Below are 10,599 nucleotides of genomic sequence, written 5' to 3'. Positions count from 1 at the left end.
ACCATTTTGATTATGATGAGTCTTGGTGTGGTCTTCTTTGAGTTTATCCTATTTAGAGTTTATTAAGCTTCTTGACCCTTGAATCTTGCAACATGAAATAAAATTAAAATTCAATAAAGTGTTAATATAAATATGGAATACATACAGTGAAGGCCTGGAAGAGGAGGAGTCAATTCTACCAAGTTGGTAAAGGAAAGGAGATACCAGAAATGGACGTGAGTGGGTATACAGAGGGTGCGAGAGATAGTCTAGGCACAGGGAACATTGTAAGCAAACACAAGATCTGACACCTAGAGAACTCAGCTCTTCATTCTCCAGCGCTCTTTTACTTCACTTTCTGTTTTCTAAACCAGCTGGTTTTGTCTGTGAAGTTCTCAATAACATCTTTAGGAGAGACATGCTTTCTCATACTGTCTTTTCTTTTTAAGGGCAAGAGTAGCATTTCCCTCTTTTCCTATACCTTCTGAGAATGTCTAACAATGGACTTTACAAATTAAAAAAAAAAAAAAAATACAGCCCTGATCTTTGGACAGTATGTGGAGGACTGATTCTGGTTTGTCACTTTATGAAGATACAGTGCCAGAATGAGGAAATGGTTTTCACTATTAAAAAAGCAAAAAAAAAAAAAACTGCCTCTTTAGACACTAACAAGTTAATTGGTTGAAAAACTTTGAGACTCTTAGAAACATAATAAGTAAAAAATTTCATTTTATCACCCAAACTTATACCTAATAAAACTAGCCCTCCAAACCTTAGATGTTCAACCAGCATTAATTATGACATTTAAGGGGATAAAATTAAGTGCTTTGTTGGTTTCTCCAGATAATTTACATATCATTACTCTACAATTTATTTTGCAGTGAGTCTTATTAAAATTAGTAAATGAAAATGGAATGATATTACCTTCAAGCTTTCAGGACCCTAAGGTCAGAGTCACTAATTTTTTTCTCTTTTAAAATTATAATAGTCAATTTTAAAAATATATCTACTGTAGAATTTAATCATTCATTTTAAAAGGGAAAGCATGAAACCAAAATGAGCTGGTATTTATCATTTCACTGGGAATGTATCAAACCTACAATCAATGCTTTATAATATAGAGGGTTAGAAGAAAACACAGACAGAAATGGAGAAAAATCAACCAGAGCAGAGAAGAGAAAGGGGCAAAAAAAATACCAAAAGTGAAACAGAGAAAATGACATTATTCAACTTTGTTAGCCCAGAACCGTTCAAATGTATTTGACTGTGGAGCGCTGAAAATAGGTCAAGCACCAGTAGTGCTCCCAGGGACGTATTCTGAGAAACGCTGATTAGAGCCATCCTCAAACATCTTCCCGGAGTAGCGGGTAACATTTGTGCAAAGAGCTTGGAGTCCAAAGGCAAAGACTGGAGCACTTGCGGGGAGCCCTTCTGCACCCATCAATTCCCAGACAAGAGACGTGGCCCTGGGTGACCACGATTCAGTCGGTGGCACCCTCTCCCACAGGCCACCTCTTTGGAGAGGCCTAGCCAAAGCGGGTCTGAGGTCCAGCAGGTGGGAGCGAAGTGTTCTGTGAAGCCCACTACGCTGGTGAGAGGTTCCTGCTATGCATCGGGCCTCTGAGCACCTGGAGCACCTCCAGACAAAATTGGGGGTGTGCTGGGAATGTGCCCACTTATCTGAGGGCCAGCACCTTTGGAAGCAGTGCGGTGGAAGCTAAGGAGACAGAGGCTCTCGGATCCTAAGAGATGCCCACCATCCGGAAAGCAGAAATTATGACCTCTAGTCCTGGACTTCTCTACTTCACCTTTATTCCATCTTTATTCCATTTTCTTTCTCCTGGTCACTTGGCGTTTTCTGACTGTCTCCTCTATTTCTCTCCCATCCTCATTTCTATCTCCTCCCTCTCTCATTTGAGGTTCTACGGGGTCATTCTGTCAGACGGGGATCTGACAGGACTAGCCGTGGACCCTCTCTCCCACTCTAGATCAATCCGCTCCCCCCCTGCCGCAGGCCCCTCATCCCCAGACACGGTGAGGGAGGGAGCCTGCCCTAAATTCTTCAGATGGGGTGGGCTGGAAGGGTGGGGGTCTTTGTTGTCCATGTCTGTCGCTCTTGGTCTCCTGAGTTGAGGGGGTGGGGAGGGCCCTTTCTGGGGCAGAATCTCCTCAGAATCCAGGCTCCATCGGCTCCATCCGCTCCATCCGCTCCATCCGCTCCATCCGCTCCATCCGCTCCACCCGCTCCCTCCGCAGAGAGACTCCACCCGCTCCCTCCGCAGAGAGAGGATCCGGCTGGTACATTTCCTGCCAGCTCCGACAGGCCTCAAGGAGACAATTAATGCCTCACACCTGCCTCTACCAGAGAAGGTGCCGGAAGAGGAGGAAATGGCGTCGCGGGGAAGAAGTGCGTCCATCTGCAAAAAGTTTTAAAGCGGGAGTAGAGAGTGGGGAGGGGGCCACTGAACCCAAATCTTACTGAAGAAGCGCCTCTTGGCGTCCCCTCAAGGGCCACCCTGAGAGTGGACACTGAGGCAGACATGGCATCCCCGCAGAGCGAGGCTGACAGGCTTCTCAGTGGTCAAAAATTCCGGAAGGAAGGAGAAAGGAGGCTGGTGGCAGAGCCTCGGCCCTTGGCCTGGAGCCCCGAAATGCCGGACCTTGAACCCGGCCTGCCTCGCGGACGGGGATGGGGGTTTGTCTAAGGTTGCAGGTGCCCAGCTTCCAGGGCCAGGGAGAGAGCTAGAAACCCCCCGGGCAAGTGGCTTCTGATAAAAAGGCAGACGGACAGACGGAGATGGACGTGGCTCCTTCCTTCCCAGACGCCCCCGCGTCTGCGTGGGCAGACAGATGGGCCTTTCCTCTGGGCTTTACAGATTAATGCGTCCTTCGTATCAATTATAGAGACAAGAAAGTGTAATTTTCTCCCCATGTTTGTACTGTTCAGGATTAATCTGCCTGTAAATGGATAATCTGTCAGCTTCCGAGACACTAAAGTGGGGAGGGGGTGGGGCAGGAAGTGGGGGAGAGATTTACCAGTGGGTAATGCCATCTGCTTTATTAGGTTGTTTTATAAACCTGACATTCAATTTGTTCTGGAGGACTTGGTGACGGATTATTCTGTAAATTCCCAAATAATTACGATAACCAGAGAAAGGGGGGAAAAGGAGAGAGAGAGGTGGGTTTGGAGGGGCGGGAGTTGCCGGCATACCTGGGAGGAAGGGTCCCAGAGGACAGAATCCACCCACGGCTGCCTCCGGAGTGGGAGGCTAGGCCTCAGAGAGGGGTTGACCAAAAGGCCCCAGAGAGCCCTTCAGCTCCGGTCTCATCCATCCCCCTGCCTTTTCAAATCCTCAGACTCTCTGCTCACCTCAACAGGACAGTGAAGTCACGTGAGCAGGGACTCTGTTATCAGTAAGATCTCATATTCTTCCTCCCATCACCTGGGTCTGAACCCCATGCTCTCTTTACTGGCTCTGTGAACTTGAGTAAATTAAACTCTGTGCCTCAGTCTCTTCAAGGGTACAACTGGGCCAGTGGTAATACTTACCTCCTACGGTTGCTGCCGAGATCAAATTAGGCCTGTATGGAAATCACTTTAAAATGATGCTTGGTGCATACTAAGTACTGTATAAACGATTTGCATTTTTATTATTCCTTTGTGTTTTTATCCCTCAGGTTTGAGCCTGGTCCAGATAGCATAGTACACTCTGGATAGACACCTGATGGTTGGATCTGAAAAAATCACGACAGTAGTATCCAAATCTTGGCACCTAGAGGCCCCTCAGGCATCCTGGGGTCAGCCCCCACCGTTCATCCCCTTGGAACCTTGCCAAGGACACAGAGCTCCCTGCCCACCGCTGGGCGGCTCAGGCCTTCAACCTGACCCAAAGCCAAGCACTGCCCCCCACCAACCCCCTGCAGAGCCCTCCCCAGGGTTCCAGCTGCCGTGTCTGCACAGTGAGGCAGACAGAGCCCCTCGGGTGAAGCATAGTCTTGATTATCAGCTCTGAGAGCTCGTTTCTCAGCAGAATGCTATTCAATTACCCCGTGCACGTTTATCTTTTAAATTTCCGAACGCTGCCTTCCGTGGCTTCTGTAGCGTATTTGCCGCTTGTGCTGAGGTGGAGGGGGCTGGGGGAAGGAAGGCCATGCAGTGTGTGCCCACGGCCCACCTCCCTGACACCCTTCCTGTGTTCCGGGGTCCAAGCCTGAGGCCCAGCCATGTGGTCCCGGGAGTCCAGGTGGCAGGAGGAAGGGGAGGGACTAGAATCCTCCCTGTCTGCTCTTTCTGCCCACCTCTGTGCCTTTGTCCTCCAAAGGACGGTTCTCTGTTAGTTCAGCTGGTTACCAGGATAAAGAGGCTCTGGAGTGTAGTCTCTGAGGCTTCCCACAGGGAAGACGTCTGTGCCATGGGCGACACCTGGGTAGAACACACACATCTCAAGGTACATTCCTGATCTTAGGCCCCCATGTCATCCATGTGAAAGTCCTACATCCACAAGAACTTATCCCCTTCTTTACTTCATGTAATCATATATGGGGCTAGGATGTGGACTGTGGAGTGGGCTTCTATTGTGTTCCCTGTCCAGTACCAACCTCCCTAGTTCTTCTGGTAAAAGAATTCTTTTTTCTCTGGAGAATCTATTCCAAGTGGTTTGGATGGGACCGTCGCTGCCCGATCTTCACTGATGTACAGGAGACTTTGTCCTGATCAATCAGGATACTTTGTGCCCTTGGCCAAACTAATTGAATCAAGGGTGGCCATGTGACCCAAAGCCAGGTGATCAAGTCCTTCAACAGGGCTTTTCTGCCAAAGGTTTTGGGGAAGAAGCTTTATTGCTTCCAAGTTGCTAATCTGGTAGGATGTGAGCCTTTGGTTATTGGCAGCCCCATGCTCACCATCAGGAGAGCGCCTGGGATAGATAGAGCCCTGATGATATCGTGGAAATCCTTGTCTAACCAGACATATCCTCTAGACTTTTCAGTTACGTGAGTCAAAATATTCCTTTTTTTAATTTTTACTTGATAGTATGAGTTGTGTTACTGTCATACAAAACCTCGTGAATATAGGCTGCAATTAGCACCTCCTCCCCATCTTCAAGCTTCATCTCACAAAGTCAAGGTGTTTGTCAAGGAAGGCCTGGGAGCGGGGTGATCTGCTTCTCAACAGGAGTGAGGCTGTACACCTTCGCAGGGCCTGTCCAGTTCTCAGAAGGTCCTCTTCTATTATAGCCCCTCTTCCCTCGTATCATTCCTGTGTGCGCTGACAGATCAGCTTCTCCTTATTGGTTTTTAAAGTTTCTCCTACTCTCTTTCTGATGACCTTTGTCTTCATCAATAATCACAGGCTCCCTAGGGACAGGGAGATCAATCACTTCTGGGTCTTCTTGTCTCCACCGATTTCTAGTCCAAGGTTCTCAACTGTCTGATATGGAGCCTGATGGTTTGAGGGTATCTGCCTGTTTGCGGGTATAGGAATGTATCCCTGGGGATGCATGAAAATGAAGCTGGAGGGGCTGCCAAAAAGCATGGGGGGAGTGAGACAGAATAAAGAGCAGAGCAATCAGGACCCCTTGGGCTTTCAGAGTCAGAGGTCCTGTTCAGTAACTTGAGCTGGCTCTATGTTATCATTTATTCAGACCCCATCTTCTACCAAAATAGGACCAAGGGAACTTACAACCATGATTCTTGAGATACAGACAATGATAACAGAAACATAGTGTTGACTTCCTTACTATTGTCCAGCCCTGGCACCAGGCCCACTTGGGGACCCCAAGAGCAGCCTCATCCCACTGGCTGTGGTCCTCACTAACTGTCCTACCCAGTCTCTGGCTGGGCTGACTAGTGAAGGGCTTTTCCTGCTGAAGGCAATCTGTAAAGCCTGGAAGAGGTGGCTGAATCTTCAGATGTGCAGACACTAATGCAAGGCTACAAGGATCATGAGGACTCCGGGAAATGTGACACCACAAAAAGAAAAACCAAAGCTGCAGTAACCTGCCCTGAGGAAACGGACATCGACACACTTCCTGACAGAGAACTTAAAAGAACTGTGTTTAAAAATGAAAAAGCAAGTCACAGACTGGCAGAGAATATTCAAAATTTGTATATCTGACATGACTCATGTCCAGAATTTATCTTGAAGTCTTACAACTCAATAATAAAAAAAAAAATTAAACTTGGCAGAAGACAGTTAACAAAAGAAGAAATATACAATAAGCACATTAAAAGATTGCCAACATCTATAATTTTCAGGGAAATATGAATTAAAACCACAGTGAACTACCACTTCATACCCAACAGAACCACTAAAATATTGAAAAATAGTCAATACAAGTGCTGGTGATGTTTTGGAACAACTAGAACCCTTCTACACTGCTGGTGGGAGTGTTAAATAACACAACCTCTTAGGAAAAGAATTTTTCAATTTCTTAAAAAAGTTAAACATACATCAGTCCTCCAACTATCAGGCTTTTACCCAAGAGAAATAAAAACCCATGTTCACACAAAGAAACATATAAATGTTCTTAGCAATTTTATTTGTAATAGTTTGCTTTGGTGGCTCAGATGGTAAAGAACCTGGAGACCCAGTTTCCATCCTTAACTTGGGAAGATGCCCTGGAGAAGGAAATGGCCACCCACTCTCATATTCTTGCCTGGAGAATCTCATGGACAGAGGAAGCTGGTGGGCTATAATCCATAGGGTCCCAGAGAGTCAGACACGACTAAGCAACTAACATAGCTAATAAGACTGCAAACAACCTAAATGTCTATCGACAGTTGAACAGGTAAACAAATGTGGTGCCTTCAAACAATGGAAACTTGTTGTTCAGTCGCTATGTCATGTCGACTCTTTGTGACCCTATGGACTGCTGCGTGCCAAGCTCCCCTGTCCTTCTCCTGTATCTCCCAGAGTGCTCAGATTCATGTCCATTGGGCAGTACCAAAGAATGTACAACAGAATGCTACTCAGCAAGAAAAGAGAATGAACTATTGGCATATATAACCACATGATTAAATCTCAAAAATAATTACACTGAGTGAAAGGAATCAGACACGCAAAAGGCACATATTCTGTATTTCCATGTTGGTGAAACTGGAAAAAAGGCAAAATTAATCTGTGTTGTTAGAACTTTGATCAGGGGTTGCCTGGGATAGAGACAGGATTTTGACTATAAAAGTATACAAGGAGCTTTCTGTGGTGGCAGAAGTGGTCCTTCCTTAATTGGAGTAGTGGTTACGTGACTGGATCTATTTGTCAAACCTCATCAACACTTACATGCTCACTGTGTGTATAATATGGTATGCAAAATATTCCTCAATGAATAAAGTATTCTTGAATCAAAATGCACACACGGAGCAGAGTGATGGAAGCTCTCTGCTCACACTGCCCGTTCCTGCTCTTACTTCTTCACACAGACCACTGCAGATCTAACAGACAGAGGCGAAGGCAAGCCTTTGTGCCAGGGCTCTGGCTTTGGACATCACAGCCCCAGATTCAGGAGGCAGCCGAAGAGACAGTCCAGCCCTGCTCAGGACACAGTCCTTACCAGAACCCTGAGAAAAGGGTCATTCACCAGGTGCCGCAGACACAGGCGGGATCTACACCAGCCTCCGAGCTCTGACCCCGGAGCAGCAAGTTCTTCAGCCTCTGGGTGCCGCCGTTTCCTCATCGGTGAATGGGAAAACTCCTGCACTTTTCAGGGAATAACAAACATCATATATGAACAGGTAGATAAGGAATCTAGAAAAAAGGTACTGATGAACCTACTGGCAGGGAAGGAATGGAGACGCAGATGTAGGGAACGACTTGTGGACACGGTGGGAGAGGTAGGGAATAGGATGGATGGAGAAAGTAGCATCAACATAGATGCACGCTCATGTGTATTTGGACAGCTGCTGAGAACTTGCTGTGTAGCAGAGGGAGCCGGTCTGGTGGTCCCTGATGACCTAGAGGGGTGGGGGGTGGAGGGGAGGGAGGGGAAGGGATGTATGTATAACTACGGCTGATTCGGGTTGTTGTATGGCAGAAACCAACACAACATTGCAAAAATTAAAACAACAAAAAAATTTAAAAAGATTCAATTCATGGACCTCAAGGGTGTAGAACAGAATTCAGCAAAGAGGACTGCACAATAAATGTTGGCGGCTCTCGGGATGGTGGGGGGCCTAAGGCCGCTGGTGTGAGCTCCCGGCGGAGGGCATGGTTGCGGAGGGACCCATCCAACACCCTGCGAGCCTATCTCGGGCTGTCTGTGCCAGAGTGCCGTGCACGCCTGGTGCGGGCACGCCCCACGGACTCTGCGTACCTTGGACTCTCATTTCCTAGGGCCACCTAACAAGGTACCCTAGGAAATGGGTTGCTTAAAGCAACAGAAGTTTCTTTTCTCACCGTGTTGAGGCTAGAAGGCCAGGATGAAAGTGTCGCAGGGCCGCACGCCCTCCCGAGTCGCTGCGAGAGAGAGAGCTTCCTTGCTTATTTCAGGTCCTGGAGGTCCAGCTTCCCTTGGCCCAGAGCAGCATCACTGGAGCGTCTGCCCCCATCTCCATGTGGCCATCGTCCCTGTCTGTCTCTGTCGGTCTCCTAACTCTCCCCTCTGTGTGAGGACATCAGTCACCCTGGATCCGGGCCCAAGCGACTCCAGGGTGATCTCACTTTCACCAGCTGACACAGCAGAGGCTTCTTTTGCCAGTAAAGTTGCCTTCACACAGGGTTAGGCTGGGAGCGTAGCTTTCTGAGGGACACCGTTCACCCATAACACTGGGTCTCCACTCTACACTGAATGTCTGTGTAAAGACGCCGAGGGGACACGTGTGTCCAGGCATGTCATCACACAGGTCTGGGCAGTACCCAGCATGGCTGCACAAGTGTGTGTGTACACTTCCAGGCTCCGGGCTGAGTGGACCCATGCACTGGGTTCCATGTTCGAGTCTTGGATGTCTATCAAACACGGGATTTTCTGTCTCCAATAACAGTGTGGACCCCCCCGGCCCCGACCCCCTGACCCCAGCTCTATTCTGCGGCTCCTTACCTGCCCAGAGGTCCCTGTGCTCACAAACAAAAGGAAGGGCTTTTAATGACTTTCCTCTAGTAAAATGAGTTATTTCCTGACTGACATATTTCCTCCTCTAATTATCTGCTTACCTCCTCTACCAGCTTACTGAGGAGGAGAGATAAAAGGGTCAGGACTCAGGCAGGCACGGCGCGCACACACACACACACTTTCACAAGGAGCGGATAGGGTGTGGTACTCAAAGCGAGTGTGTGTGGAGGACCCTGGGGGTCTTCCTGTCCGAGATAAACATCTGTACAGCTACCTGGAGCACCTTGTACCGCCAGGGTCTTCTACTTTAGAACTGCATGTCTATTTTCAGGCACTAACATTAATATCAATATTTTTAAACATTCCTTCAAGATTGAAAATACAAATAATAATTCACCCTCCTAAAACAACTTACTCTAAAATTGCTGCTGATTTCTGGCACATGAGCATAGACGGGGTGAGGGAGTAAATATCACAGTTCTCCTGCCCGACCTCCTGCTGGCTGCCCCTGAGAAAGAGGGGTTCAGAGCTGAGTTTGAGGAGGGACCCAGGAAAGATCTGACGATCCTTCTGCCTGGCCTACAAGTAACTGGACAAGGATCCTAAACAATGGATTCTCTCCACCTCTTTTTAGAGAAACACAGCTTACAAAAGCAAGAAGAAAGTTCATGATCATATTCCAACCTCCTCATAGTACAGAAGGGAAGACCGAGGGCCGGGAAGGAATTCAGTGTTGTCTAAGCTCAGGGATCCAGTGTCTCCTGACTCCCGGTACATCCAGCCTTCTTTCCTCCTCACCCACTCCCCCTCTTTAGGCCTGGAGGGGGCGGTAGAGAGAGAGGGTGAAGGGAAGAGCCGCATCAGGGAAGGTGCAGAGAGCCACAGAACATTCCATAAAGCATAGAAACCCCTTCTCCAGCTGAAGCTTCCTCCACAACCCAGACCTCCCTCCCAGAAAGTCCAAGGGGCCCCCCACCTGCCCCAGCCCCTCTGCTGGTCTACTTAACCCAGAGACACTGGGGCTCCTGCGCTTTGATCCTGCAGGCGTCGGGAGCTTTTTGTTCTATTATTCACTGCAGGGTGGATGCTGGGTTGTCTCTCCTCATTACAGGCTGTGGCTGGACTGCCCACCACCTCCCCAAGGCCACTGGATGATGTCCATCAATAAGTCAGTAACAGCGACTGGATGTGAGATGCCTTCTGGGGAAAGGGCTGGCACCATTTCAGAAGCAGAGTTTTCGACAAAGCCTCTTTTTTAGGAGGAGAGCTGGAGAGGAAAGCAATAAGCATAAAAACTATAGAAGTGCAGGTAGAGATGCTAAGAGACAAGTCTCTGCCCAGCTGATCGGGCAGCTTCAGAAGGTGGGTCTTGCTCGTAGAGGGGTGTGTGTGTCCCCCAGAGCAGCCAACACACAGTGGGACACCACCAGTATTTATTTAACAAGTGAATGCACAAGTGGGCTTCTCCTCCCAACCCTCAAGACCATCCTCTCCAAGGAGAAGGAGCACAGAGCTACGAGGCACTTCTCACTGCACCCTGTGATGGGCCAAGTCTGGCTGTCTGCCCACGATCGCC

Source organism: Cervus canadensis, chromosome 13 (assembly GCF_019320065.1).
Source record: "Cervus canadensis isolate Bull #8, Minnesota chromosome 13, ASM1932006v1, whole genome shotgun sequence".
NCBI lineage: Eukaryota > Metazoa > Chordata > Mammalia > Artiodactyla > Cervidae > Cervus > Cervus canadensis.
The sequence above is the reverse complement of the archived record's forward strand: the minus strand, read 5'-3'. Positions refer to the sequence as shown.